This window comes from Mustela nigripes, chromosome 13, assembly GCF_022355385.1.
Source record: "Mustela nigripes isolate SB6536 chromosome 13, MUSNIG.SB6536, whole genome shotgun sequence".
Taxonomy (NCBI): Eukaryota; Metazoa; Chordata; class Mammalia; order Carnivora; family Mustelidae; genus Mustela; species Mustela nigripes.
This window is the reverse complement of record NC_081569.1, coordinates 6,332,928-6,360,680: the sequence shown is the minus strand read 5'-3', so window position 1 is coordinate 6,360,680 and position 27,753 is coordinate 6,332,928. Positions and strand designations below refer to the sequence as shown.

The window sequence follows — 27,753 nt, the reverse complement described above, 5'->3', positions numbered from 1 at the left end:
GAGAGCTTCCCATGTAGGTTTAAGGAAGCAGCCTAAAACATAAACTAGCTATTCATCACTGTTTTAAACAGCCAGTGGGAAGCTTTTTCTGATAACAAACCAAGCCAAACCCTGGAATTTCATCATGGTTTGCCCTCACGCAACTATTACATACTGGGACTTAGAACTTCTAAACAAATTTCATCTCCATTATCAATGAGAAGCTAGCCAGGAAGTCTGGCCATGGACAACTCTGACCTCCCTTCCTAGACTTTACACAGGCAGCACTGGGTGGAAAAAGAAAGTAACAATCTTTGACTCCCGGTGCTCTCAGGCCCTCTGAGAAATTTCATGAGTTTCTAGGCTGTGGTTTTTAGCACTGTTTTGTCAGCCACATCCTTCCCCACTTTCCTCTCACTGATTATAGTGATGAGATCTAGTCTCAGAAACCTTAATTCAGTCCTGGGAACCCTCTTTTGGAAAGGATATTCTAAAGGAGAAGTTTCACCTGCTGGTAGATACTGCTAGTAAAAAATAATCCTGCCCGTCAGACACCAGTGGGTCAGTCGGTTGAGTGTCTGACTTTTGGTTTTGGCTCAGGTCATGATCTCGGGGTCGTGGGATGGAGCCGCTCCTCTGCTCCACGCTCAGTGGGGAGTCTGCTTGAGAGTCTCTCTCTCCTTCTCCCCATACTGACACATGCACGTTCACACGCACTCTTTCTCAGATAAATAAATAACATTTAAAAAAATAATAATAATCCTGGGCACCTGGATGGTTCGGTTGGTTGGGCTTCTGACTCTTGATTTCTGTTCAGGTCATGATCTCAGGGTTGTGAGATGAAGCCCCACTTCGGGCTCTGTGCTCACCTTGGAGTCTGCTTGGGATTCTCTTGTTTTCCGTCTGTCCTTCCAACTCATGGGCTCTCTCTCTCTGTAAAATAAATAAAATCTTAAAAAAAAAAAAAAAAAAATCCTGCCTGTGTTGGGGGGGATGGATAAATGGGAACTTTCTAAACTTTCTACCCAATTTTGCTGTGAATCTAAAACTTTTTATCTATTTTCTTTAAGCTACTTAAGTAATCTCTACACCCAATGTAGGGCTTGACTTATGACCCTGAGATCGAGTTGCATGCTTTTCCAATTGAGCCAGCCAGGACCTTGAATCTAAAATTACTAAGAAAAATAAAGTGTAGGAGCGCCTGGGTGGCTCAGTTGTTAAACGTCTGCCTTCGGCTCAGGACATGATCTCAGCCCTGCATTGGGCTCCCTGCTTGGCAGGAGGCCTGCTTCTCCTTCTCCCATTCCCCTGTATGTTCCCTCTCTCGCTGTCTCTGTCAAATAAATAAAATCTTGAAAGAACGGGAGGAGGAAGAAAGAGTATATGAAAACAAACCCTGAATTCTGTGATCCCCACTTTTGAGTGATCCCCCACTTCTGAGGGACTTTAAAATGATCACCTTAGGGAAAACGTTCTTAAGTGGGCTCTTTTTTTTTAAGGGGGGGGTACATAGGGAGAACTGGGGAGACAGTTTTAAGCAGGCTCCATGCCCAGCACAGAGCCGGACCTCATGACCCTGAGATCATGACCTGAGCTGAAATCAGGAATCTGAAGCTTAACTGATTGAGCCTCCCAGGTGACTCTGCGGTGCACTTTTTTGAGCCTTTGTGATGCAATTGTGTTTTAGAATTCCTTTCTGGAACTCTTGGCTGAAGCTGTGCCCCTGACATGGGGAAAAAAAATTCATCCGGTAGAGCACTCTACTCTTAACAGCTGCTTTCTATGGCTCTGAATCAAGCCGGAAAAATCTTCCCAGATCTCAGGAGTCACTTCAACGCCTTCCTGGACCGTAGGAGACGTCTCTGTCTCCTTTAGCAAACACCAGTAGGAGCAGACCTGTGTTGGGACAGTTTCCCCAGCACAGGTGCAGACAGGGTATGACCACCAAGCAGTACTATTTAAAGACAGAACTGGGAAAATGGAACAGAAACAAATGTGCCTTCATGCGCATGTGTGTGTGCTCGCACACGCGTGCGTACACACACAACTGGCCACAGATCTAAAGTTCTTTTTCTGGTAGCCCAAGCTGTATTAATGCAAGAGTCAGAACCCTGGGGGTCCTACTGAGGTGCAACTTTTTTTCTTTTCTTTTCTTTCTTTCTTTCTTTTCTTTCTTTTTCTTTTTCTTTTTTTTTTTTTTTTTGGTAAGTGACTGAAAAATACAACATTGGCAAAGGATTCTTTCTTCTTCTCCCTGGGACACCTTGGGTATGGGTTTTCTCAAAGGCAGACCCAAAGGGTCTGGGGCTAAATTCTGGCCAAAGAGGCTATTTCTGTTCACACTCTAGGACTCCCACACCTTCAGAAGGGAGATGGGCTTCAGGAGTCCCTGAAAGATTTTATGCGGTGGTTTCTGGCTCAGTGCTGATCAGCCTTCAAAGGATTACTTGGGCACCCTCCGTGAAACTTGGGCCAATGGACACTTGGAAGGCTGAACAGGAGGGGGAATGTTCCATTTTTCCTTGTCATAATCCTGAAATGAGCTGGAAAAAATTTAACATTGCTGCAAATACCACTTCCCTTCTCTCGCTAAATGTTGCTCGGGTCTCATCTGCTCTCTATCCCCCGGCCCTCCGGTGCGGTGATAGGGTGGCCCTGTCCACCTTTAAAGCGGGTTGCATTTCAAGTCCGTCAATTGTTCTATTCTTGACAAAGCACGTGCCAACAGCAGTTTCAGGCTCATAGAATTTTAGAACTGGGCCGAGTTCCACGGACCCATGGAGGTGAGTGGGTGGGAACCAGTCTTGATTAAACGCCTGCTGAGTGCCAGGCACTGGTGGTGATTATCAGGTTTATTTAATCTCCTTGTCAACTACTATTGTTCCTCCCGGTAGCCAAAGGAATCAGGGTGCATGCGGAAAGGTTAAGTGACTTCCTCGCGACCACGCAACCAGTAGGAGTCAACAGCAGGTCTGACTCTAAAGGCTACTTGCCTCCTGGCTGCCTCCCACTGCGCTAGGGGCATCTTGAGGGCTGAAAGGGCGGTGGGACAGCGACAGGTCCACACTGCGCCGGCATGTCCCCATCACCCTAACCCAGCTGGAAGGAGCCAGAGGCTCCCGTCTCCACATCCTTTCCTCTCCATGCGGCTCGGTGGCTCACGAGCCTCCCTCCTCCGTCTCGGTCATGGCCGGTGTTGTGCGCTCTATCCTGGGCTACAGGTGAGTTAGTAGGTCGGCCTGGACCCGGCGGACTCCACAGCTGAACTACCTAGTCGGGCTCCCCCTCTCTCAATTTCACAAGACCCCTGACCTTACCCAGCCCCCAAAACAAGCTCGCAGTCATAACTGCCTCCCTCTCCGCACCCCGCCCGGATCCACATCAAACACGACCCATCCTTTAGTCCTCCTCCCTTTTCCCCGCCCCCTCCGGGCCAGCCTTATCCAATAGCGAGTCAGTCCACGGGCTAAAGACGTCAAAGGTAACCAACTGTGGAGGACTTCTTCCCCGAGGGTTCCGCCTCCATTCTGAGGAGCAGCTCCGTTGACCAATGGGCTGCCCGCTAGATGCAATGAACTCGCGGGGCTGGCAGAGCAGCGGCTGGGCCGTCCAATGAGAGGGCGGGTTCCGTGTCGGGGGCGTGGCAGAAGCCGTCGTCAGGGGCGTGGCGGCAGTTGCTTGGGCGGGGCCGGTAGCGGCGGGAGCTGCACTGGCCAGGGGTTCCGGCTGCATTTCCATGAGCGCCGCCGGCAGCCGCGGAGCTGCAGGAACCGGGCTGGGGGCAAGCTGGCCCGCGGTCAACCACGCGCAGGTAAAGCCACGGTCGAGCGAACTCCGCTAAGACGGGATCGCGGCCGGTATCCGTCACGCCAAACCCCTGAGCCCAGAGGTCCCCGTCGTGGCTCGGCCCATCGCGCCGATGCCTGCGCCTCTGATTCTCCGGGGCCTGTCACCTGGCGCCGCAGGGGTCCCCAGGGTCGGCTCGCCCAGTGGCGGGGAGGGAGGCAGCCCGGACCGCAGCGGGTGGGATACGCCTTTCTGAAAGCCCTTTGTCCCCTCCTACCGCGGCTTCCGAGGATGGGGACCTCCCTGACTGCGGCCTCCCTGCCGACCATCCCATCATCGGTGCTCACTCTTGGGACCTCTGGGGTCTGGGGAGGAGGTCTGCCGACCCAGGCCTGGTGATGGAGGTCTGGGATCCGCAGCTGGAAGGAGAGGGCCCAGGGGCCTGATTACAGCTCCGGGCATCCCCGGGGGCCTCTGCGTTTCAGGCTTCCAGGGGCGCACCAAGGACCGATGGTTTCAAGTTGTAAGGAGGCAGCTTTCGACCCAGTCGGAGACGCACTTACTAATGAGCTTGGCCCCGCGCCAAGCACTGTTCTAGGCGCTTCGTGGGCTTTACCCACAGAGAGCTGTCCAGCAGTGCAAGCGGCTGCCTGTCGGGGGAGGCAGCCGGTGCCTCGACCTTGGAAGCGTCCAGGCAGAGGCCAGACAGATGACAGCCACCTGTCAGGGATGCTTCCGAAAGACTCTCAAAGGAGGGCTCCATGACCCACCTGTAAGGCCCTTCTCTATTCGCAGATGCACTCTGGGTGACCTTTAATGCCTAGCTTGAGAGGGCTTTTTCTGGGGGTCTGTTAGTTGGGAACCAGGTGTTGAATTCACCATAATGCATTTTGTGGTCTTAACTCTGAAGAGTGGGTGTCAGCAAAGAGAATGGAGTATACCCAGAAGATAAGGTTTATTTAGGCATCATGAAACTCTGTAATTAGAACTACCTTGGACTGCATCAATCTCCCCCAATCTTAATCTCCCCCAATTCCTCTCTTTTGGTTGCCTCCCCCCTTCCAGTGGGTCAGTTTCACCTGCATTCCAGTAACCAGATCCAAGGGCAGGTTCCAAGAACAGGCTCAAGAGAGGGGCCTGGGAGACTGTAGGTTTGGCACAGTTCATGTTTTCTGCTCCCGGAGCTTTTCCAGCGCCATTTCGTTACAACCGCATTAAGTCGAGTCCAAAGAAGAAACCATACAGTACCCCTTTCATTACTCCCTGGCGTTTGCCTGAATGGAGAGGACACAGTAATCTTCTGAAGGTCAGGAAGCAAAGAAAGAATGTAAACATAACTTGCTGTTTGTTTCAGTATGAATTAGACAGAAGCAGACCAGATCATAGACTGTGGATGGTCAGCATGGACTTGGGGGTGTTTTAGAGCTGATGATCCCTTAGTTAAGAGCTTACCTAATCTGTCTTTTCAAGGCACAGGTGAGGAAACTAAGGCACGCAGGGGTCCCAGGGCTGACTGGTCATCACAGAGCCATGACTAAGGGATGATTAGTTGACCCTGGATTTAGCCACGGCATGACTTGTATTTTACTTGCTCTCTTGGTAGTTAGATTCTAGGGGAGTCCAGAGAGTTTCGGAACACAGATTTTGGGGCGAGTGCCCAGATTGGAATCCTAGTCTTACTTCTTATAAGCTGTAACCTTGGGCAGGTTAGTTAATCTCTCCATTGCCTCTGTTTCCTCGCCTATCAAACAGGAATGTTGATGGTACTGAGATTGGAAGGTTGTTTTGAGGATTGCATGAGTTATTGTATCTGAAGCATTTAGAACAGTGCCCTGTGCGTAGTAACCACTATTGATTTGCCAACTACGATGTTCTGTTGCCTTTTTATGCCCCCCCCCATATCTACCATGCAGTATTTTCTATCGGGAACTAATTTTTTTTTCCTGTCTCCTGCCCCCAGTTCATTAAACATATTCCAGATTTCAGTGTCGCCTAAACATCTGTGGGGTTTTCTAAGTCACACTGCATTAAAAAAAAAAAAAAGGTTTCTTCTGTTGAATCATGCCATCCCCTCTCTCTGTTGTCCTCTCCTTGTCATCACGCTACTTTGAGACGACAAATCTCTTTTATTCTCTTTAAAAAGAGGGAAAGAAATCCTTCAAAGTGATAAAGTCCATGATAATACCAGTCTTCCCAGCATCCTTCCAAATTCTCAGTTCCCTCTGTTTGGCTCTCTTGTCCATTTGTCCGTGTGATGCAGCTTGATTATAAATGGATAAACATTTTTAGATTAAGATTTCATGAGCCACTGTATTAAGTGCTTTTCGGAAGTTCAAGGATCATGTGTCAAATGCATTTAAGCAAGTTACTTAGTCATTCGAGCAGGGGGAGTGCCGGCAGCGCGGTGTTCTTGGCAGGAACACAAGTGTGTGACTGATTTCTGCTGGTAATGTAGCTTCTTCACCGGTTTTCCTGTTCTCCTCTTGAGCTTGAAATGAACGAGATGGCAAGTACAATGGAACAGCTTTTCCTTTCTCTGTAGTTGGAAAAGTTCCCTTTCTCTTCTTTCTTCCTTCCAGCTTCGTTTCCTTTATCGTCTTCACAGTTTGGATAAACACCTTCTCTCGGTTTGCCAGCCAGTTCCCTTTTAATTAGAAGATACCTGTCACCTGTATTTGCCGGCAGGAATTCGGTCACCTTTGGTTTTTCCTACTCGGTTTTTATGAGTTTTCTAGGATGAACCAAAGATTGTTCAGAGTCATGGATTGACACCTTCTTAAGAATTGATTCTGAGTTTTGGGATTTTGTTTCCCGGCATTCTATAGAGCTCAGCTATCTTAGAATAATTGTTTTAGGTTCTTTGTGCGTTAATATGGGCCCCTTTCTCTCCATCTCATTTTCTTTTCCATAACATCTTAGGGAAAGGCTGCTCGTTTGCTGTTATTCCTTCATTCTTCCGTGTAAATCTTTCTCCTGGTCATCTCCAGCAAAGCCTGCAAAGAGTCTAGTGGTTCCCCTGTGCCCAGAACACAAGATAATTTCTTTGGTTCTATGGAAGACAGAGGTAGAGTCTGCCTTTTTTTTTTTTTTTTTTCCTTTCTTTTCTTAAATCCTGGTTATTTGAGAAACCCTGGCCAGAAGACTTCCAAAGTAATAGAATTTCACGTGGCAGAATTTCGGCTAGATCTCCTGCTAACAGTAGCCTGGTGTTTATTGCAATGTGGGTTTGGGGTACTCCTTGACTAATTTGAGCATGTGGCTGACTCGACCATGAGGTGTGGAAGCCTTCCTGCTCCCTTTTGGACTAAACTGTCCCCAGGAACAGAGCCCTAGGGGCTCGGTCTGCCTCTGGATGTGGTCTGGCTTGAGAATTTCGTATAGCAGCTTTCTACGTTCCAACCTCGTTGGCCGTGCGTGGACACTTTTAACCCCTGTGCTGCTGTGTTTGTGTTGATACTATGTGCGTGCTGACATCATCTCCCCACAGGACCGTTTTTCTTTTTCTTTAATTTAATTTTTTTAAAGATTTTATTTATTTATTTATTTAACAGAGATCACAAGTAAGCAGAGAGGCAGGCAGAGACAGAGAGAGGGGAAGCAGGCTCCCCACTGAGCAGAGAGCCCAATGTGGGGCTTGATCCCAGGACCCTAGGATCATGACCAGAGCCGAAGGCAGAGGCCTCAATCCACTGAGCCACCCAGGTGCGCCAGGATCGTTTTTCATATCTGCATATTTATTTTTGTTGTCTTGGTTCCAGGGCATCATGTTTTTTGGATTAAACGTTTTCATTTTATAAAATGGCTGGTGTGGCCCGACGGTCAGACCTGTTTGTTATCCGTGAAGCTTGGGCACTAGACTCCGTTGCAAGGCCCCCTTGCCCAATCTTGTGAGATTGTGAAGTAGCAAACAGGTAAGGAGCTTACTAGAGAACTAGAACATCGATACCCTTGGATTTGCCATGTTTCTGATTTTTCTTTTGTGGCTTTTAAGCAGAGGTTCATTAAGTTCAACAAACGGAGCATCTGGTGTGTGCCCGGAAACCAGCTGTGTGTTCTGTTTCTGCATAAGGACTGTTTTGTTTTTCCTTTACATTGAACACATTTTTTAATGTTTTTCATTCGAATTTTTAAAAATGAGTAATGCACTTGTACAATGAGCGAAAATAGTCAAAAGGCACCAAAGGCGAGCCAGTAAACACATCTCGGTCCAGCCCTGAATCCTGCTGCCTACTTCTGTTCCTTAAGAGGCGACCAGGGCTACTGATTTCTTCATCCTCCAGGGGTGTTCCACGCTTCCTTTAGCAAGTTCATCACCATTATCCCCTTCGTGGTAGCACACTATACATGCTATTTGGAAGCTTGCTTTTTTTTTTTCCACTTAGTATTTCTTGGCAGTATGGAAAGAGAGCTCTCCGTTGTCGTTTTTTATGAAGGTGGACTATTTTAGATGTCTCCTTTCCGTTTCTAAGGATGCTAAGAGCCAGTCTTAACTCAGGCAGCAGCCTCGCGTGGAGATCCTAAAGCATCTTGTGGATATTTAGGGGCAAACTGTGTTTCTTCTCTACATCCCGTCGCTCTAAGCCTAAGAGGAGGCCAGGTGAGGTGGAGTGCTTCCCTTAAAGGTCATCCTGGGGAGGGAGAGTGGAAGCATTGGAGAGTGAGGAGCAGTGGGCCTTGGGCCCTGCCCCTTGCCCTCTGCTTAGAATGTGCTGGAATTTCCAGGAAAGCTTGTTGTGTTTTCTCTGGTCTCCAGAGAAGGCTCCTGGCCTTTCTGATACACATTTCAGCACCTCTGTCACATCCAACCCTGGCTCCTCACCGCAGCGCTGGCTCTGTTGTTTCTGGTCCTAGAGCACGAGGAAGGAAGCCCCTCACCGCCGGCCTGGCCTTCCCATTGGGGTAGCTTTGTTCAGTGCCCAACCTTTTTCTCTAGGAAAAATGAGCTCTCCCACCTGTGCCTTGGGGGAGAGTATCCTTCCTAAACCAACATTTGGGAATGTAATTTTGGTTGTTCATAGGAATGTTTCCCAGATTCTCTAAACCACTTTACCATTTCCAAGGTCTGAACCTGATAGGGCCTGGCCAAGCTTTCTCCAATGGTGACTTGAAGAAGAGAGTTCCGGGTTCTTCATATGTGAATTTTCTATGGCTGCACTTGTGTGTTCCATAACTGCACGGAATTAAGCATGGTCTTGTGGTCTTCTATGGCTCCCAGATCTTGCCTGTTGTTCTGTTTCCCTCTTTTCTTCAAATGTGCCTTAATCCTCATAGTGCTTTCATTTACCTCCGAGCCTAATTTAAAATCACCTTGAAATTGAACTGAACAGCCAAGGTCTTCGTCAGCCAGTCTAATTTCGAGTCATTGCTTTCTGGTCTTTGCTCTGTGCTGGGCGTCCACAAGATCAACCATTTGTACCATAGATACTGTGCTTTGTGATAGGAGAGGGAGGTGGCCTTATCAGTTATGCCTTCTCTAGTCTCCCAGGGGGTAAAAGAGAGAGAAGTTTTGAAAATCACCCCATTTGTGCACTATCGGTCCAAACATGTATTCGTATACTGTTCCCTTAGTCATGTCAGAGCATAAAAAACAAAGCAGGAAGTCCAACATAGGATTGCCAAATTTTCATCTTTTCAGAGATAGAAATAAAAAAGCCTTGTCATCTCCATGTTGCCATCTTTTTATTTATTTGTTTGTTTGTTTTTATAAGATTTTATTTATTTTAGAGAGAGAGAGAATAGGAGGAACAGAGAGAGAGGGACCAGCAGAGGAGCCCAGCACGTGGCTGGATCTCACGACCCTGAGATCATGACCTGAGCTGCAATCAAGTCAGGTGTTTAACCGACTGAGCCACCCAGGGGCCCCTTGTTTGTTTATTTTTAAGTAAGCCCTGCGCCCAACGTGGAGCTTGAACTCATGACCTCGAGATCAAGAGTCACACGCTCCACTGACTGAGCCAGCCAGCTGCCCCTGTTGTTAAAAGAAATTTTATTTTATTTTTAAAGATTTTATTTATTTATTTGATAGAGATCACAAGTAGGCAGAGAGGCAGGCAGAGAGAGAGAAGGAAGCAGGCTCCCCACTGAGCAGAGAGCCAGACGCCGGCGCTCGATCCCAGGACCTTGGGATCATGACCTGAGCTGAAGGCAGAGGCTTTAACCCACTGAGCCACCCAGGCGCTCCTTAAAAGAAATTTTAACACCAAAAATATGGGAAGGTTCGTGTCCCAGGATAAAGAACCACCTTTTATTAAACAAAACAGATTTAGACCGTTCAAAAGGTTGAGCTGGTGGAGATGGAATCATGGCATTGGGTTGGGGGGGCCAGGATGCTGAAGAAGAGGGTTCTGTTCAAGGAGGTTTCTACTTTTTTGGTTTTCTTAAGCAGTGCTGGCTGCCCCCTTGCTGGGACACCAGGCCATTCAGGCAGCCCAACAGGACTAGTTTCGTCATGGTTTGGTGTGGGTTTGTGCCCAGTGTTTCAGGCAGTGTGGACTACTCCGTGTTGATCTTGATCTGCAGTTGTAGCGCCTCAGGGTGACTTGAGCCAATGCACTGTGGGGTCTTGATTGGTTCATGTCTAAGGTGCCACATTAGGGTTCTTAAGAACAAGGAGAGCAGGTGGCTGGGACCAGACCCCCCACCACTCATTGGAATTGAGACCCTCCAGTGTATTTATACACTGGTCTTTTGAAGCATATTCTTAAACTTATTAAATTCTCAATTTACTGTGTCAGGTGGTGGCTCCTGTTGTTTCTGAGATGGATTGTGACTTCTCTTCCGTGTCCCCATGGCATTCTTTGCTCTGATCTACCGCACCATTTCCATCCCAAGTCAAGGATATTTCCCTGAGATCCCTTGGGTTCTCCTTACATTAAGAACATTCGGACTTTTCAGTTTCATGTTAACACTAATTGGGAATATTCCAAAAGTCTGTCCCAGATGATTGGGATAACCTCATTATGGCTGGGTCCAGCCACACGGCCTCCGTGTGTGGGAATTTCTTGTGAGTTGGAACCAGGTCACCTGCTACAGAGAAGAGAACAGAAGGACTTAGCGTGGGGAGGAGGAGTCGCTGAATCCGGGGCAGCCAAGGGATAGCACAGAGTCCTGTGCCAGCGGAGGCCACGGCAACACTCCCAGCAGACAGGAGGGGACCCGGGATCACAGCTGCCCGGTGCCCAGCGGCAGGACCCGCCCAGGACAGGACAGGAGCACAGTGCTGTGGTCGTGGGATTTCAGGTCTGAAAAGTGGCATCAGGGCCCCCTGGTTGGCTCAGTCAGAAGAGCTTGTGCTTCTCGCTCTTGGAGTCGTGAATTTGAGCCCCACATGGGGTGTAGGGATCACTTAAAAATAACGAAACTTAAAAAGCCTTTTAAAAAAATGGCATCAGCCTCATTATATTAATGTAGTTAATCTCACCTTTACTGTTTGAATAATATTATTTGTACCTTTGTCTTGGTCCCCACCATTGTGAAAGCACGGAAAGAAGTTTATGCCAAGTTTGATGTTTGTACATTTAAAAAAATAATGTGATAAATAATAATCGAATAGAAATAACTCAGTTTAAATTTAAGAATTGCATAAAAAGGGACGCCTGGGTGGCTCAGTTGGTTGGACGACTGCCTTCGGCTCAGGTCATGATCCCGGAGTCCCGGGATCGAGTCCCACATCGGACTCCCAGCTCCATGGGGAGTCTGCTTCTCTCTCTGACCTTCTCCTCGCTCATGCTCTCTCTCACTGTCTCTCTCTCAAGTAAATAAATAAAATCTTTAAAAAAAAAAAAAAAGAATTGCATAAAAAGCCCTCAGGGGATCTGGCGGGACTGGGTTCCCCCCACCCAGAGGGGGCCATCTAGCACCTCAGCTTAAAAAAACCCCAACATAGGGACACCCGGGTGACTCAGACAGGTAAGCCTCTGCCTTCGGCTCGGGTCATGATCTCAGGGTCCTGGGATCGAGCCCCCATTGGGCTCCCTGCTCAGTGGGGAGCCTGCTTCTCCCTCTCTCTGCCTGCCTCTCTGCCTACTAGTACTCTCTCTCTCTGTCAAATAAAAAAATAAAATCTTTAAGCAAACAAACAGTGTAGGAGCCCCAAGCTCTCTGGAGCAGACTGAAGTTTCTAGACGGATCTCTATCACGTGCAGCTCCTTGCCGTGTGCTGAGCACTTTGGAAATGGACTTGAAATGGACTTGAAGTTAGTTTGCATCATTTGTGTGCTGCCTGAATAAGGGCTGTTTGTACATGCAGCTTGCACTGTGTCTACACCAATAGAAGGGGAGCTCTCCAAAAGTAATTTCCTTGGTTCTTTTTGCTTGTTTAATTCTGGAGTTAGATTTGTAGTTCACTTTCTATTGAGATTTGCTTGACCTGCATGCTGTCATGGGAGCAGCCTGCGACTGCCATGTGTGACTGTTATTTACTGTCATCATCCCAAGGACAATGGAGTCTTGACCATCACTGGGCGTGCACTTGAACCTCAGTGACCATGGGAGACTGTTTGTACTGTAGCTAAGTAATCACGTGTGCATTCATTCGTCAGCTTTTGTTATGGGAATCTGAAAGAGACACAAATAGAATCATATAGTGAACCCCCTTTGGGGGGGGGTTAATTAAAAAGGACCCCTTTATTAAATGTGATTATATTAATATCATCACACTTTTAAAAAGTAACAGTGATTCTTTACTATCAACTATTTGATGCATCTATCATCTATCTGATGAACAGATAGTCCAAATTTCAATTGTTGTATTTTTTTTAATTTTTAATCTTTTAAAAAAGATGTTATTTATTTGAGAGAGAGGGGGAGTACAAGCAGGGGGAAGCAGGAGAGGGAGAAGCAGGCTCCCCTCTGAGCAAGGAGCCCAATGTGGGGCTTGATCCCAGGACCCTGAGATCATGACCTGAGCTGAAGGCAGATGCTTAACCAACTGAGCCACCCAGGTGACCCCAAATTTCTGATTGTTTTAAAGTGTCAGAAATGCTTTTTTTCTTTTTTTAAAGGTTGTATTATTATTATTTCTATTATTGAGAGAGAGACTATGAGCAGGGAGGGAGGGGCAGGGGGAGAAGGAAAGAGAGAATCCCAAGCAGTCTCCACACCCAGCGTGGAGCCCGACGCGGGGCTCAGTCTCGTGACCCTGAGATCATGACTTGGGCTCAAATCAAGAGTCGGGTGCTCAACCGACTGTGGCACGCAGATCTTTCTCTTTTATATTATGGGCAGCACTTTGTGCATGCTGTCTCCGCCCTTTTGTTCACTAGCTGTGGAACGACTGTTTTCGTAAATTTCCGCACGCGTCGTACTTCATCCTGTGAACCTCCTCAGGTATCTGATTGCGACACTATACTCTCTCCAAATTGATGGAGTAGTCCTAGGATGGACAGTATTCCTAGGAGCATGTGACCTAACTGGAGGCTTTCGTGTGTTCAGCAAGCATTTATGGAGCCCTCTCTTTGCTGGTCCTGGGCTGTCCGGCCCTTCGTGGGACCTGCAAGCCCTCTTCCCTGCCGTCAGCCCATGCTTGGCCCCAAGGCCACTGTCCATTAATGCCTGCGAGCTTCCCGCTGCTCCCTGCTAGCTCCCTATGTGGCGCCAACTGTGTTCCCACTGTGGACTTGAGCTTCTCGGGTTCCATCGAGAAACCTTGGCTGCGCTGCTCGTCTCTATTCGGATCATGTAAATAAAGCGGCCACGCTCTCTTGTCGATGATATAAGTGAGTCCATCTAAATAGTAAGATGATGGGGAAATGCCGAATAGCTTATAGGTGAGGACATGTCCCCCAATTTGGAAAACGCAGCCCCTTTCTCAGGTCTATCATTAATATCATGCATCGATCTATTTATTGACTTGACATAGAAAGTCGGATGTTGCCAGAGAAGTCTTATCTTTGCCACCAAAAATCTTCTAAGGGAATGCAGATTTTTTTTAAGGCCCTCTGGTTGGGAGAGGCCTCAGAGCATCCATTGAGGGAGCTCTGGAACTCGGGATCCGTCCAGCTCTGCAAAGGGCTTCTGAGATGGATGACTGCCTGGTCTCTTTGTATCCCCAGAGCCTTATCCACAGCCTCGCCCAAGGGGCTTCAGTTTCCTTGCATGCCTTAATAATAATTCACAGAACTATTGTGAATCCTAAATGATGTAATGTCTGAGGACACACTTTGTAAACAGTACCTTATGTAATTGGTCTCTACTGTCAACTTTATGGCATTTCGTGACATGTTTGAGGAATAACTGAGGTTATTTTTTTTTTAAGATTTTACTTATTCATTTGACAGGTAGAGATCACAAGTAGGCAGAGAGGCAGGCAGAGAGAGAGGAGGAAGCAGGCTCCCCGCCGAGCAGAGAGCCAGATGCGGGGCTCGATCCCAGGACCCTGGGATCATGACCTGAGCCGAAGGCAGAGGCTTTAGCCCACTGAGCCACCCAGGCGCCCCTGAGGTTATGTATTTAACTCACATGCACTGTGGGGCTTAACCCACTGAGGCACCATGCGGGACACCATGGGGACTCTGTCTGTTCCCAGAGCCTGTGAATTCTCCACTCTGTTGTCAGTGGCCCCACTACCCCAACATCAGTGCACACCCGCAGAAAGCATCTCGGTAAAGTAGAAATCTCTGGAACAACAGTTGTTCTGACCGATTTACACAGACTTGATTCAGACACCATAGATATTTGAGGAGGGCTTTTTCTATCTTCCTTAAATGCCAGAAAGGATACCTATGTTACGATTCAACTATTTCAAGGCACCTGGGTGGTTTAGTCGGTTAAATGTCTGTCTTCGGCTCAGGTCGTGATTCCAGGGTCCTGGGACTGAGCCCTCCATCAGGCTCCCTGCTCAGCGGGGACCCTCCTTCTCTTTCCCTCTGCTGCTCCCCCTGCTCGTGCTCTCTCTCTCCCTCTCTGTCAAATAAATAAATAAAATCTTAAAAAAAAAAATACAACAGTTCCACCAACATTTTAATCTAGGTTAACCTAGGATTAACTGTATTCAAATTTATATTTTCTGGATTATGTCCTAAGCTCATGTGTGTTGGAAAATACCACAGACAGTTTTGTTGCACTGAATGTTTTGGAGGAAGTTACCCGAAATTGTGAGTCTTCTAGTGGTATGTCAGGATTTAGCTGATTGCCAACAATCAATGGGTAGCTTTCTGTCTACCTTTTCTTTGGGTGCCTCCTTCCTTCTGCTACCTAAAACAGCCTCTCTGGGCTTTGAATTCTCTTTCTTTTTGTGTGAGCAGTGTTTGAAGTCCATTGGTTTCTGGCTCTTTGAACCTACTAAGATATGCTTTCGACAAACGGGGGAAACAGTAAAAGAAATATGGTATCACACTGTAGCTTCTCTGAGTGATGGAAAGGGGAAAACTTCCATTTAGATGGGTCATTATTTGCCTGAACTCTGAGATGGTCTTTAAAATATCCAAAAGCTGCTGACAGTCCAGGTCACATTGAGCTCTTTATTTATTATTATTTTTTTTTTTGGCTTCACGGTAGCGTGGCTGTTACGCACTGAGACCTGCACCTTTCAGCCTAATGTAATAATCTCCTTGTGAGAAAATTCTGCTCAAAGGATCTGAACGGTCATGCGTTAGGCCTTCCCGTAGACTCGGCCAATAAATACGTATGGAGTACCCCACTGTGTGCTCAACACATTATATTTAAACTTGTGTAGAATTTACATGAGGATTGAATTAGAAGGGCATGGACCAGAATCCCCAACAGAGACATAAGGAATATGAATCATTACTTTTATGGGGAGGTGAGGCTAGTTATGAAATTTTCTAGTTATGAAAGGGTGTTTGCAAAATGCAAAGGTGGGAAATGGTATGATTTTTAGGGCCTTAAGGGGATGGACCCTCAAAATGAAAATTCCTGGATAGGTCAGCATGTCGTACAAAACTGTTTGCATGCTAACACTGTGTGTTAAGTATCTTGAAAAAACAAGAGAAATGACTTGGGTTCCATCGAGGTCTTGGCAGTGATACTCAAATGCAAAAGACAACGCCCCATGGATTGGGTCCCACAGAGCCACATAAATGCTTCTCACACCTCTTACCATGTGCCCCCAGACCCTCTGTGTACCTGTGCAGCTCCGTGTGGCACCATCTTCTCCTTGGAAGTAAAGCCCTGAAGCTTCATCCCGCAGTGACTCACTCCCTCTGCTCCCAAACCCGTCCCTCTTGCCCTGTCTGCCTGTCTACTGACTGTCCAGCATTCCTGGGCCCTTGGCTCAGCCTGGGAGCCCAGCCAGGTGTCTGCAGCCCCAACCCTGCTTCTCACCTTCTCTTGTGTCCCATCTCTTCCCGGGGGTCCCTACCTCTCTGAGCCCAGCTCCTTCCTTCTGCTTCCTTTGTTTGAATTCCTCTAGTATTTGTAGTTATCACTTTAGAATTCCATACTTAAATATGCTTGGAGTTGCACTGTTTCCCAATTATTTCACGGATGCCATGTGTGGCACTTTCCTCATAGTCCTCGTCGAGCTCAGCATGAAGCTCATGCCGTTGGTATCCGTGGGGAGCAGAGAGGAATGTCAGGAGAGGGGTGTGGATTTCCAAAACATCCTCCCCACCCCTGTAGTATTAACACACTTTTTTGGGGGGCGGGGGGACAGTTTTGTCCTCTTCACTTACAAACCACTGCTTTATCCATGAGGATGCTTCTAGTTTATACAGGCAGATCGGTCTTTGAGAAACGGGGTCACTCTCTTTTCCAATTATGGAGAAGCAGTTCCATCATTTCTTTTTTTTTTTTTTTAAGATTTTATTTATTTATTTGACAGAGATCACAAGTAGGCAGAGAGGCAGGCAGAGAGAGAGGAAGAAGCAGGCTCCCTGCTGAGCAGAGAGCCTGATACGGGGCTCTATCCCAGGACCCTGAGATCATGGTCTGAGCCGAAAACAGAGGCTTAACCCGCTGAGCCACCCAAGTGCCCTGAGTTCCATCATTTCTAATGAAAGAATTTTCCTTGATGACTGGTTCCTCGTCTCTCGGGAGACACGTGTGCACGGGGGGAGCCCAGGACAGGAGGAACCCCTATAAAGGGAGCTAGGGGCCAAGACGCTCCTGCCTTACGGTACGCGGTATTGCATAGATGTCTCCTGTGGGGTCGGGTGCTGGTCGCCCGAGGTGGACTCCAAGCAGATGCATGGCTGATATGGGTAAGCTTTAGACGAAAAGCGGAGGAAGAGGCCACCGGCTGGCGAGGGGTGGCGGTGGGGACTTGTCCTTGGGCCTTAAAGAAGCCTGAGAAAGCTTGCTTCCCAAGGAGGCGGCAAGACGAGGACAGGCCTGGAGCCACAATGAGGTGTTTGTGTTGGCTGGATGAGGAGACAGAGCATTTGAGGGTGTGAACCCACTTCTTTCTGTTTACTTCGAAAAGCAAGCATTTAGCAGAGACCTCCAAATATAATATCAACCCTTTCTGTCTGAGAGCTTTTGAGTTTTCTTTTCTAGCTATTTCAGTGTCCTCAGTGAAGGACAGCTGGGGGGACCAATCCCAAGTTCTTCATGTAGTTAAAGTGCCTCGCTCTGGCTTTAAAACTAACATTTTTATAATCTTGAAATATTTAATAAGGCAGTTTTCCTCTAAAAAGCTCAAGGCATGCTACAAGCCTTATCTTGAGTATATCTGTGGCTATTTCATAATCATAAAGCTTTTCTCCTAACCTACATAATTTCATTAATTACTTCCCCTTAATAACCTGTAATGTTTGCAACCTCCTCCCTCTCATTTTATAGAAGAAAAAGCAAACTTTCGTAAAATTTAGGTAATTCACCCAGGGTCACCCAAGGTCATTTGGCAGAATCTGAACTCAAACCCAGGTCCTCTGATTCTAAAATCTGTTGTTTGATTATAGCACATGGGCTCCTAGGGTAAGCTTCAGAATCCCCAGAGAGGGTGAGTGATCTGCCCAGAGTTGCACAGCACAGCATGTTTAGAGGAAAGAATAACTCCAGATGCCACTGGAAGCTTCTGGTCTGCAGACAGCATGGGGATCCCCCTACCCTTCTCACAGCGAGAATCCAGCACCTCTGGTCCTTCTGCTTGGGTTGTGACCTAGAAGTTGGAGACGTGGCTCTGTTAAATGCCCTGAAGGAGCATGGCTGATGGCAGATGCCGGGTCTGGCCTCCATGGAGGCCCCGTGTTGCGGCTGGCTTGTTCATTTTTAGCCCAATGGCCTGAGCCTGAGTCAGTCCCTCATATCAGCATTTAAGCAGCAGAGTTTGTCTTAGACTTGGCCATTTGTCACAACGGAATCCAAGTGCCCTTTAAGCCTGCTGCTCTGGGCTGGCATGAGATCCTGTTTCTACTCCCAGCGTCCGAGGTATTTATAAAACAGAAATCAGTAAAGCATGCCTTGAAATGCCATGCACATTGTCTATCCTTGCCTGAAGAACCTTCTTGGTCTTGGAAGGACAAAGAGCCCAGAAGCTTTCCTGCTCTCCAGGCCTGTGTTAACAAGGGTCTGGTGGCTGAGCCCCAAGAGGAGCTCTTAATTGCTCAGAGAGCCACAGAGCCAGGAGGAGCCAGAGAGCTGGTGAGCTAGTCTGGTGGGCAAAGTCTCTCTCCCCTGGGGAGGGTCTAGGGGCTTGACCTGCTAGTCAGATCTTCTCACACGTGTACTTCTTGATGCTTGCATGGTGAAGGACAAATGCTAGAGGAACCGTGGGCCGCATGTGTGATGCTTTCATTGTGGGGCGTGCACTCTGGATGTCTTAGCTAGGTAGCGCTCTCTGCCCTGGCCCTGGGGGCCGTGGGAAACCAGAATGCTCAGAAACGGGGATTCCCAGTTACTTTTATTTTCTCTCTGAGGGTAACTTGTAAGTCTCCTGTTTGAGCTCTGGGTGCAACTTCCCTCTGCAGTCAAGGGCTGGGCCAGGCACGAACTAGGTCTTACTCTGCTGCCATTTTTTTCCAGTCTCCTCTTTCTGGTAGTTTGTTTGCAGACACAGAGGACAGGGCAGGAGCCGTACTGTGTCCCAGGTCACGCCCAGGACATTTTGTTTGTGCAGTGAATCAGGAGAGGCTCTTCTCTTCAATTGTACCTTTCTCTTAAAAATTCCAGGAAACTGAGTGCTTGGGTTCTTGGGTTTGGGCAAACTGAGATTTGCTTCTGATATTATAGAATTTACTTACGGTATAAGTTTTATCGTTTTGTTTTCTAACTCATGACCGTGAGATCAAGACCCAAGCCAAGATCAAAAGGCAGACGCTTAACCAACCAAGCCACCCAGGTGCCCCGCGGTATAGGTGTTTTAATGCAATGTGTACAGTGATCAGATAGCTTCATGAAAGTGCCTGTCCTTGTAGAAAATTCTAGGCACTCCACAGAGGAAACACCTGGCTTACGGGTTTTTGTTTGTTCTCAGGTAAGGATGAAGTGGTATTTCAGTGGTGGAGAAAACAATTTTGCTGGCAATTTTCCTAAGTGCTTTACCCCTTGGTCCCCAGTGGGAAGGTCAGCTCTGTTCCAGCAGGGCTACCCGCTGAGGGGAGAGGCCAGTCTCCTTTCTGTATTTGAGTCAGGGCCTGTGAAAGGGCTCAGTTAAATGTGCGTGCTTAACTGTGACTCAGTCTCCAGCTATTTTTAGGTTAGTGATTTTCTTTTAGGAAGACTCGTGGGTTAGTAGCCATTCCTGACATTTAAATGTGAGGTTCACATTTGCTCGTATAGAGTAACTTTCCGCTTACTAGGAACTTGTAGGACATTCTCCGAAATTTCAGTAGGTTGAGTATGTGACCGTATGACTTTGTGGAAGAATATGGTTCCATGAAACACTTAACACGTGAGTGGCTTTGCACAAAGAGGCAATCTCAAGGCCTGATTTGCGGCCACAACTCAAGACAATGTTAACATAAATGTATTTAATTACCTGTAAATTCCTCCCCTTCTCTTTACCAAATTGTGTGTAACTTTGGGTGGTCTCTTCATTTTGTATCCCCTGACTTGTCAGAGCTGTTGCCTTGGATCACCAAGGGGCTTCCTCCTTCCTCGCAGCCTTGTCTCCCTCCCCTCAGCCACTTCCCAGCGCCATCATACAAGACGTTGACGGCCACCCAGTCTGATGCGCTGAAGGAGATCTAGTCGAGGTCCGCAGTGCTCAGTGTTCAGAAATAAATAAACTTGTTGGGGCGTCTGTTGGAAACAGGATTGGCCCCATCATTGCCAGGGCTCCCCAGCCCTTCAGACTTGAGGTGGTAACCCTGAGGGCTCCTCCAACCGAACTCTCCTTGGGAGGAGAGCCTGCATGTGCTGAGAGGAGGTTCTGTGAGCTGCTCAGGAGGGGCTCACCGGGGCCTTGGCACCTCACTGTGAGCGAGAACAAGGCCTGAGTCAGCCCAGCTGTCGGAGGGCACGGTTCTGGGTAGACCAGGATGTCCCTTGGCACCGTGGCAGTGAGTGGACGGCTGGGCTTTCTCCTAGCCTCTGCTCTGGGCTTGTCTCTCTCCTGCTGTGGATCTGCTTCTCATTTTTATTTTATTTTGTTATTTTATTATTATTTTCTTCTCTAACTGCCGTGACTTCCTTAGCTAAATGGCAGATAAAATGAGGAAGAACCTGGCCCTCTTCCTCCCTGCTCTCTCCTCCGAGGTGCCATGTGGCCTCCGTCTAGGGTCGACTGTGTTTTTCCTAAGCTGCCACCAACAAGGCTAAACGGACTGGAGTGACAGGAGCTTTTCTTCAGCAATGTGCTGTGGCCTTCCGCCGTCCTTCTGATGCTACTCGCAGGGCCATTTTGAGGAGCAGAGCGTGTCAGAGGGCATCGAGGCGGTGTGTCCGCAGAGCCAAGCCGGGCAAGAGTGGGTTTACCTGCAGGAAGAGTATGGGGGCGAAGGGACAGCGCCTTCCATGGGAAAGGAGGGAACCCCCCCCCCCCACTGCCCTGGCAGGAGAGAGAGGGCTCCGGGCTGTGCACTGCTGGAACCCCTTTTACCACAGAAACAAGAACACATCTTGGAACTGTTAACAGAACCTGGTGAAGGGCACTTACCATCCAGGGGTTCACTAAGTTCAACATGGTTCCCCGTTAGAAGAATCAAGAAGAGTGTGTCCTGGGGGTATCTGCAGCCTTGGGGGAGGCCCACCCATCACCCAGCCGGTTACTCTGTTGTTAAAGCAGCCCCTCACAGCACCTCTGTGTCGGGTAGGAGAGAGTATCTTTTGGGGTAACTTCTGCCAGATGGGGGTGTTTACTAAGGAGAGCTCAGCAGTGGTGATGGTCCAGCTAATATTTGGGGGCACTTGCCGTATCTGAGGAGTGTTATAAAATACCCTCTCTGGGGGCGCCTGGGTGGTTCAGTGGGTTAAAGCCTCTGCCTTCGGCTCAGGTCATGATCCTAGGATTCTGGGATCGAGCCCCGCATCGGGCTCTCTGCTCTATAGGGATCCTGCTCCCCCCCCACCCCCCGTCTATCTGCCTGCCTCTCTGCCTACTTGTGATCTCTGTCTAATAAATAAAATCTTTAAAAAAAAAATAAAATAAAGTACCATCTCTGAATCAGCATGTTCAGAGAGGCCCCAGGACAAGCCCTGTAACTGGTGGGGCCAGGAACAGATCCTGGACTAGCTCCTGGCAGGGCCGGGACCTACATGAAATCCCCCTCCACACCAGAGGGAATAGGAAGAGGTTCTTTAAGAGTTTGGTTCGGTTTGGTTTTCCTTAAGAGGTGGTTACCGTGGGACCCACAGAAGTACTGAAGCTTATTCATCAGGTCCGCTTGGGAGGGAGACACCCCCTCCCAGATGCGTCTGTCTCATGGTTTCCACAGGTCCTGGTCCTGGGAGAGGAAAGGGTGGTCTGACAGTTGAATCACAAGGCAAAGAAGCCAAGCCAATATTTGTGCACAGAATCCCGTTTGGATTGTGTTAATAAGTAGCCTGTGAGTGTTCATGTGAGTTAGCTGCTTTGGGTCTGAATTGGCCGGAGCTTGTCTGGGTAACAAGGAACTTTTCAAAAGGCCATGGCGGAGGGTTTCTTAAGCCTGGAAGGGCAGCGGCGGGGACTACTGAGTCATGAGAGTAATTTGGGCTTATTTTCTCACAGTTCTGAGCAAGCCTGAAATCAAAGTGTCATCAAGGCGGGTTCCTTCCTGAGGGCTCGGAGGGACGATCTGTTCCAACCATGCGTTGCTCCTAATTTCTCTTGTTGCTGGCAATGCTTGGCATTCCGAGTCTCGGCAATGCTCTGCCCCAGTCTCTACTTACACCTTTAAAAGTTCTTCCCCCCATGTCTGTGTCTCTGCGTCTAAACTTATTGGTCCTTACAAGAGCACTAGTCCTGGGGTTAGGGCCGACTTTAATCAGTGTGACCCCATCTTAACTTAATTACATATGCCAAGGACCGATTTCCAAAGGAGGTCACATTCACAGGTCCCAGGTGGATGTGAATTTGGGGGGGACACTATGCTTCCCACTACATCACGTAGTGAATTTTCTGGATTTGAGGTCTCTGCCCAGTTTTTTCTTTCTTGCCTCACCGTATGGTTTTTTATCATCATTGAACATTAATATTCTGAGGCTGAAATCATTGCTTAGCCAGGCAGGTGGAAGGAATATGACAGAATCATGGACCTAAATGGCACAGCTGCAAATGTATGGCTGTTTAACTTACTTGAAGGAAGAACAAAGGCCATGAAGGTTGTGATTTTTGGAGTTCTGTTGTTAATGGTTCACAGAGTTAGCTGGCAGGCGGGGTCTGTCTCTTGTTACAGAACCCAGAGAGTTTTTCTTGTCCTTAGCCAAGGACTGCAATTCTATCCCTAGAATTTCAGAAATTTTGAGCTGTGGGAGACCTTTGGCATTATCTACTTCTAACCTAATCCTCACATTTTCCAGATGAGGCCTTTAGGGCCCCCAGAAAGGTTAAGTGACTTACTCAAGGTCACTGGCTAGGAAGGAGCGGGGCAGGCGCTAGGACCCAGGTCTCAGAATCCCAAGGCTGGAGCTTCTCCCAGCCCAGGAGGGACCCATCTCCCCCAGCATCTGTGTCTCCATCTCAAAATAACCCCCTTAGCCATGGGAGAGCAGTGAGAAGCCAGGCCTTCGCACAGGTGGAAAGACTAGTCAAGCGTGTTGTAGAAACTGAGGCACTAAACGGTCCTGGCCAGGTGGGCGTTTTGTGGTACATTACACCTTGGGTTTCCTTGTTAACGCAGAGACTACGCACAGAATTTTAACTATCAATGACAGCATTTTATGAGTAAGTCCTAAAATGACCGGTGGGAGAAGGGGAGGTGTGCTGGGCTCTGGTGTACAGAGAGCCGCACCCTTCCTTTCACGGAGGTGGGGAGGCGTGGGGGGGCGATACTTCCTTTCCATTCTGCACCCGCCCAGCCCCCCTGCTGTTCTGTGGGACTCCTTTTCCCCACCTGGGCTGCCTGATACTCATATTAATCGCATGTTGCCTGCCCAGGAAAGGGAGAGGGGGCACACGAAATAGTATAATGGCAGCTTACTTTGTTATGTCTGGAACAAGTTCAGAATATTAATATTTCGTGGCAGGTCGAACTTGGAAAGAGAAAACACCATAAAAATCAAATGCAGCAAGGTAAATTAAAATGCATGTCAAGGGTTTTGTTCTGAAATTGCCAGTTAATTAGTGCCTGGTTTTATACACACAGACACACACACGTGTGTGTAGATATATGGATTTAATATGTACATGAAATATATTTATATATAATTCATATAAACTGTACATACACATGCACACACTCACTCTCACACTTACACATATTCCTTCTGGACCCTATACTCAAGACCCAGTTGTAGACCTAGCTGCTCCCTAAGTCCTTCCCTCCTTCATTTTTTTCCTAGATGCATTTATTCTTGTCCCCAAATTTCTAAAGTATAGAGAACCCTGAGATAAACTTCTTTTCGAATGCTCGTGCACTGTTGGCAAGAATGCAAACCGGTGAGGCCACTATGGAAAACAGAATGGAGGTCCCACAAAAAGTTAAAAATGGAACTACCCTATGACCCAGTAATCGCACTACTGTTTACCCCCAAAGTACAAAAACACGAATTCAAGGGGACACATGCCCCCCCTTTATTTATTGCGGCATTATTTACAATGGCCAAGATGTGGAAGCGGCCCAAACATCCATCAGTAGCTGAATGCATAAAGCACATTGGTGTACCTATACATGCAATGAAATACTACTCAACCATCGAAAAGAGAGGATTGTGACTGTTTGCAGTGGTGTGAATGGAGCTAGAGAGTATGATGCTGAGCCAAAGGTCAGTCAGAGAAGCACAAATACCATATGGCTTCACCCGTGTGGAATTTAAGAAACAAAACAAATGAACAGAGGAGAAAAAAAGAGAAACAAACCAAGAGCCAGACTCTTGACTGTAGAGAACACACGGCTGGTGACTGGCTGGGAGGAGGGGGGCTCCATGGGAGAAATCGGGGCTGGGGATGGAGGAGTGCACTTGTGATGAGTGCCAGGTGTTGTCCGGAAGTCAATCACTGCATTGTACTCTTGCAACTAATGCTACACCATATGCGAATTATACTGAGATTAAACTAAACATTTTAAGCAAGATTAACTTCTTTCCTCCCTCTGCTTCACTGTGGTCCAGTGCAATGCTTAGCATCGTGCTAGGCACACAGTAGGTTGCCGGGTCCTTGAGCCACTCAAGTTCAAGGGAAGTGGCCCTGGGGACATGTGGTCGAGCTGCCCCGCTTCTTGGGACTTCTGGTTCAAGCCTCGATCTCTGGACCATAATAATTACAAATCTCTCAGATTATTGCCTTCACTGAACTGAATTCAGTTTAAAACCCTTGATGTTTTTTGAGGGTTGAGGAAATTAATTCTCTAGTGCATTTGCTATTAAAAAACGTTGTAGGAGGACATTGCCTATCACATCTCTCAAGGTCCCCTTATATAAAGTCCCACAGAGGGTTTTTTTTTCCCTTTTTCTCTCTCTTTCTTTTTTTTTAGTGATTCTGTGCCAGAAAAGCCATGTTTCCCCTTGTTATCTGTCTTGCTTTCTGGGATCAGAGTACAATACACATTACCTTTCTTTCTGCTTTGGAGAACCAGGAGATTAACTGGGTTTCCCCTCTTTGCTCTTGTAGTCAGAAAGCTCAGGTCCATTCTAGGCTTACTCACACCCATGATTGTTGTGTGTGTTCTCAGAGGGATTTTTCTCGTCTAGATGTTCATAATTCCTTCTTAGATTTTTTTAAAAGGTTTTACTTATTTATTTGACAGAGCAAGCACACAAGTAGGGGAACCAGCAGGCAGAGGGAGAAGCAGGGAGCCTGATGGGGGGCTAGATCCCAGGACCTTGGGATCATGACCTGAGCTGAAGGCAGACGCTTAACCAACTGAGCCACCCAGGTGTCCCCTTCTTAGATTTTTTTAGTTGTTATTTTAAGGCTTTTTTCTAGTATCGATATTATTGTTATTATTATGAATTTGAATATGAAAAGAAAAAAAAGAAAAATTACCTATACTGTAGTGGCCCAATGACTGTGGTATCCAGAAGATTTGGGTATACAGTATTTCCTCTTCTATCATTAGAAATTGCAGACTAGGGGCACCTGGGTGGCTCAGTCAGTTAAGCATCCTTCTCTTGGTTTCAGCTCAGGTTGTGATCTCAGGGTCAAGCCCCACATCGGGCTCTGCACTCAGCAGGGTGTGCTTGTCTCTCTTCCTCTGCTCCTCTCCCCACATGCATGCTCTCTCTCTTCCTCAAATAAATAAATATTCTTTTAAATTGACAGGAAGAATCTAGAAGTAACAATGGTTTAAACATGGAAGGGATTATTCTGTCCCGTAAAAGAAACCCAGAGGTAGGCAGTCTAGGTCTGTCATGGTGGCCCCATGAAATCACCAGGGCCCCCAGGCTTCCGTCTTTCTACTCTGCTGTCTTCTTAACATGGCTCCTAGAGCAACCTCTAGGTCCCTTCATGGCCCGAGGTGGCTGCTGGGGTTGCAGTCACATCATCTGCATTCCAGGGATACATGAAGGGAAAAGGGTAGAAGAGTTAACCTCCTGCCTTTTAAGGAGGCTTCAGAGACTCAGACCAGCACCTTCAGAACTGGTTAGAATTTCAATGTGGACTCACCTACCTGCAAAGGCAGCTGGGATCTGTAGTTTTTTTCCAGTGGGGCAGGCCCATTTTAGAGGTCTCTTACTAGGAAGAAGGAGAGACTTTGGGGAAGCAGTCAGCCATCTGCCACAATTCTGGGTTTTTCTACACACATTCCCAGTCAGCGTTCTGTTGAAACCTCCTCAAATAGTTTGTGGGAAAAGGCATAGATAGATAAACATCCACTTGAATAACAACAAAATGCACCACATCTTTTTTTTTTTTTTTTTTTAAGATTTTATTTATTTGAGAGAGAGAGACCATGAGAGGGGAGAAGGGGAAACGATCAGAAGGAGAAGCAGACAGCTGGGAGGTTGACAAAACGCATCACATCGGATGTACCACTCTGTCTTTCCAGAATTTTTTCTATGAATTTATTATTTATATATATACTGATTAATGTAGGTTTTTAATATTCAGTCAGTGCAGACTGATCCGGGGCCAGAGGGATCTTAACACAGGTTTCTCCAATGGTCAGATGGCCACAGGAACCACTCCGGCACCATGAATGATTAAGCAGGCTGGGGGTGGGGTGGGGGTGGGGGGAGGGTCAGTGTTGGGGGCATGATAGGGAGTGGTGGGGACTATGGCAGCACGGAGGTCACAGGCCCTGTCTGGAAGGGGCAGCTCCATCCGTTATTGCCAAGTGAGAACATAAGCTTAATGTTGTCAAATCTTCTCTTTCCCTCTCTGTCTTTTTTTTTTTTCCCAAGAGGAACCAGAAATTCAGGGTTGTTTTTTTTTTTAAAGATTTTATTTATTTATTTGACAGAGAGAAATCACAAGTAGATGGAGAGGCAGGCAGAGAGAGAGAGAGAGGGAAGCAGGCTTCCCGCTGAGCAGAGAGCCCGATGCGGGACTCCATCCCAGGACCCTGGGATCATGACCCAAGCCGAAGGCAGTGGCTTAACCCACTGAGCTACCCAGGCGCCCAGAAATTCAGGTTTTTATCTAAAGTCCCCTGGTGTTTATAACTTGGCAGCTAATGAACTTAATTTTGTAAAATGCTGGTCAAACACAACGCTATCCCCTGGGCTGCTGACTTTGCTCTTTGGTCCGTTCGATGCTTGTTCTTCGGCTGGCAGCTGAGCCCCAGAAAGGTCAGGTGCCTTGTGATGTGGCTGGAGACTTTGCTCTTCGGTCCCCATCTCAACAAAGCCTGGTCTTCTGTGGCTAATTTGTCTCGGAATATGAAGAAATAATAAAATTTGAGGTTGAGCAAGACTGCTCAAAGGTTAATTGAGTCTCCCCTTCAAGCGGCTTTCATTTACTTTTAAAGTCATTTTGATGTGGTGGAATCCAAGAACCGTGGGCTCAGATCCCAGCTCTCCTGTCACCGCTGTGTGACTGTGCGCAAGCCACTGCTGTCCCCTCTGTGTCTTCTGTCCCTTCAGTTTTCTTTCTTGCCTGCTTCTCCCCCTCTCTCTCTCTCTTTACTTTTCCTCCTTACAAATAGCACGGAGTGGGGGAGAAGAGGAGGGTTTCTGGAGCCAGATATGAATCCTGGTTTCTCTACCTACTAGCTGGGTGGCCTTGCTTGGGCAAGTCACTCAAATTTCCTATGCCTCAGTTTGCCCATCTATGAAATGGGGATAATACTAGTACCTGCTCCGTACGGTGCAGGAAGGATGGCATAGGTAAGTAGCATGGACAGGGCTTGGTGCATATAGACAGCGCCGTAAAAACGCCAGCTTCCCCTCCACCCCACCCCTCTCTGTTTTCAGCTTTGGAAGCCATGTCTTTGCAGCACAGCAGGCCCTGCTCTGGGTCCCCACTCACACAGCACACTTTTAGCTCCTGGCGGCCCTCCACAGCCAGCCCCCAGCCCCGATGCAGACCAGGCAGGCAGTGTGACTTCCCACTCCATGCTTCCAGCGCTC

At 47.8% G+C, this 27,753-nt stretch overlaps 1 protein-coding gene across 1 annotated transcript in view; it reads left to right on the top strand.

The window, feature by feature from the left end:
• The first annotated feature begins 3,661 nt into the window (after positions 1–3,661).
• ABHD2 (abhydrolase domain containing 2, acylglycerol lipase) overlaps positions 3,662–27,753 on the top strand; it is a 95,248-nt gene continuing 71,156 nt past the window's right edge. The window contains exon 1 of the mRNA XM_059371598.1: positions 3,662–3,790. The gene's annotated coding sequence lies outside the window, so the exon portion shown is untranslated. The remainder of the gene's footprint in view (positions 3,791–27,753) is intronic.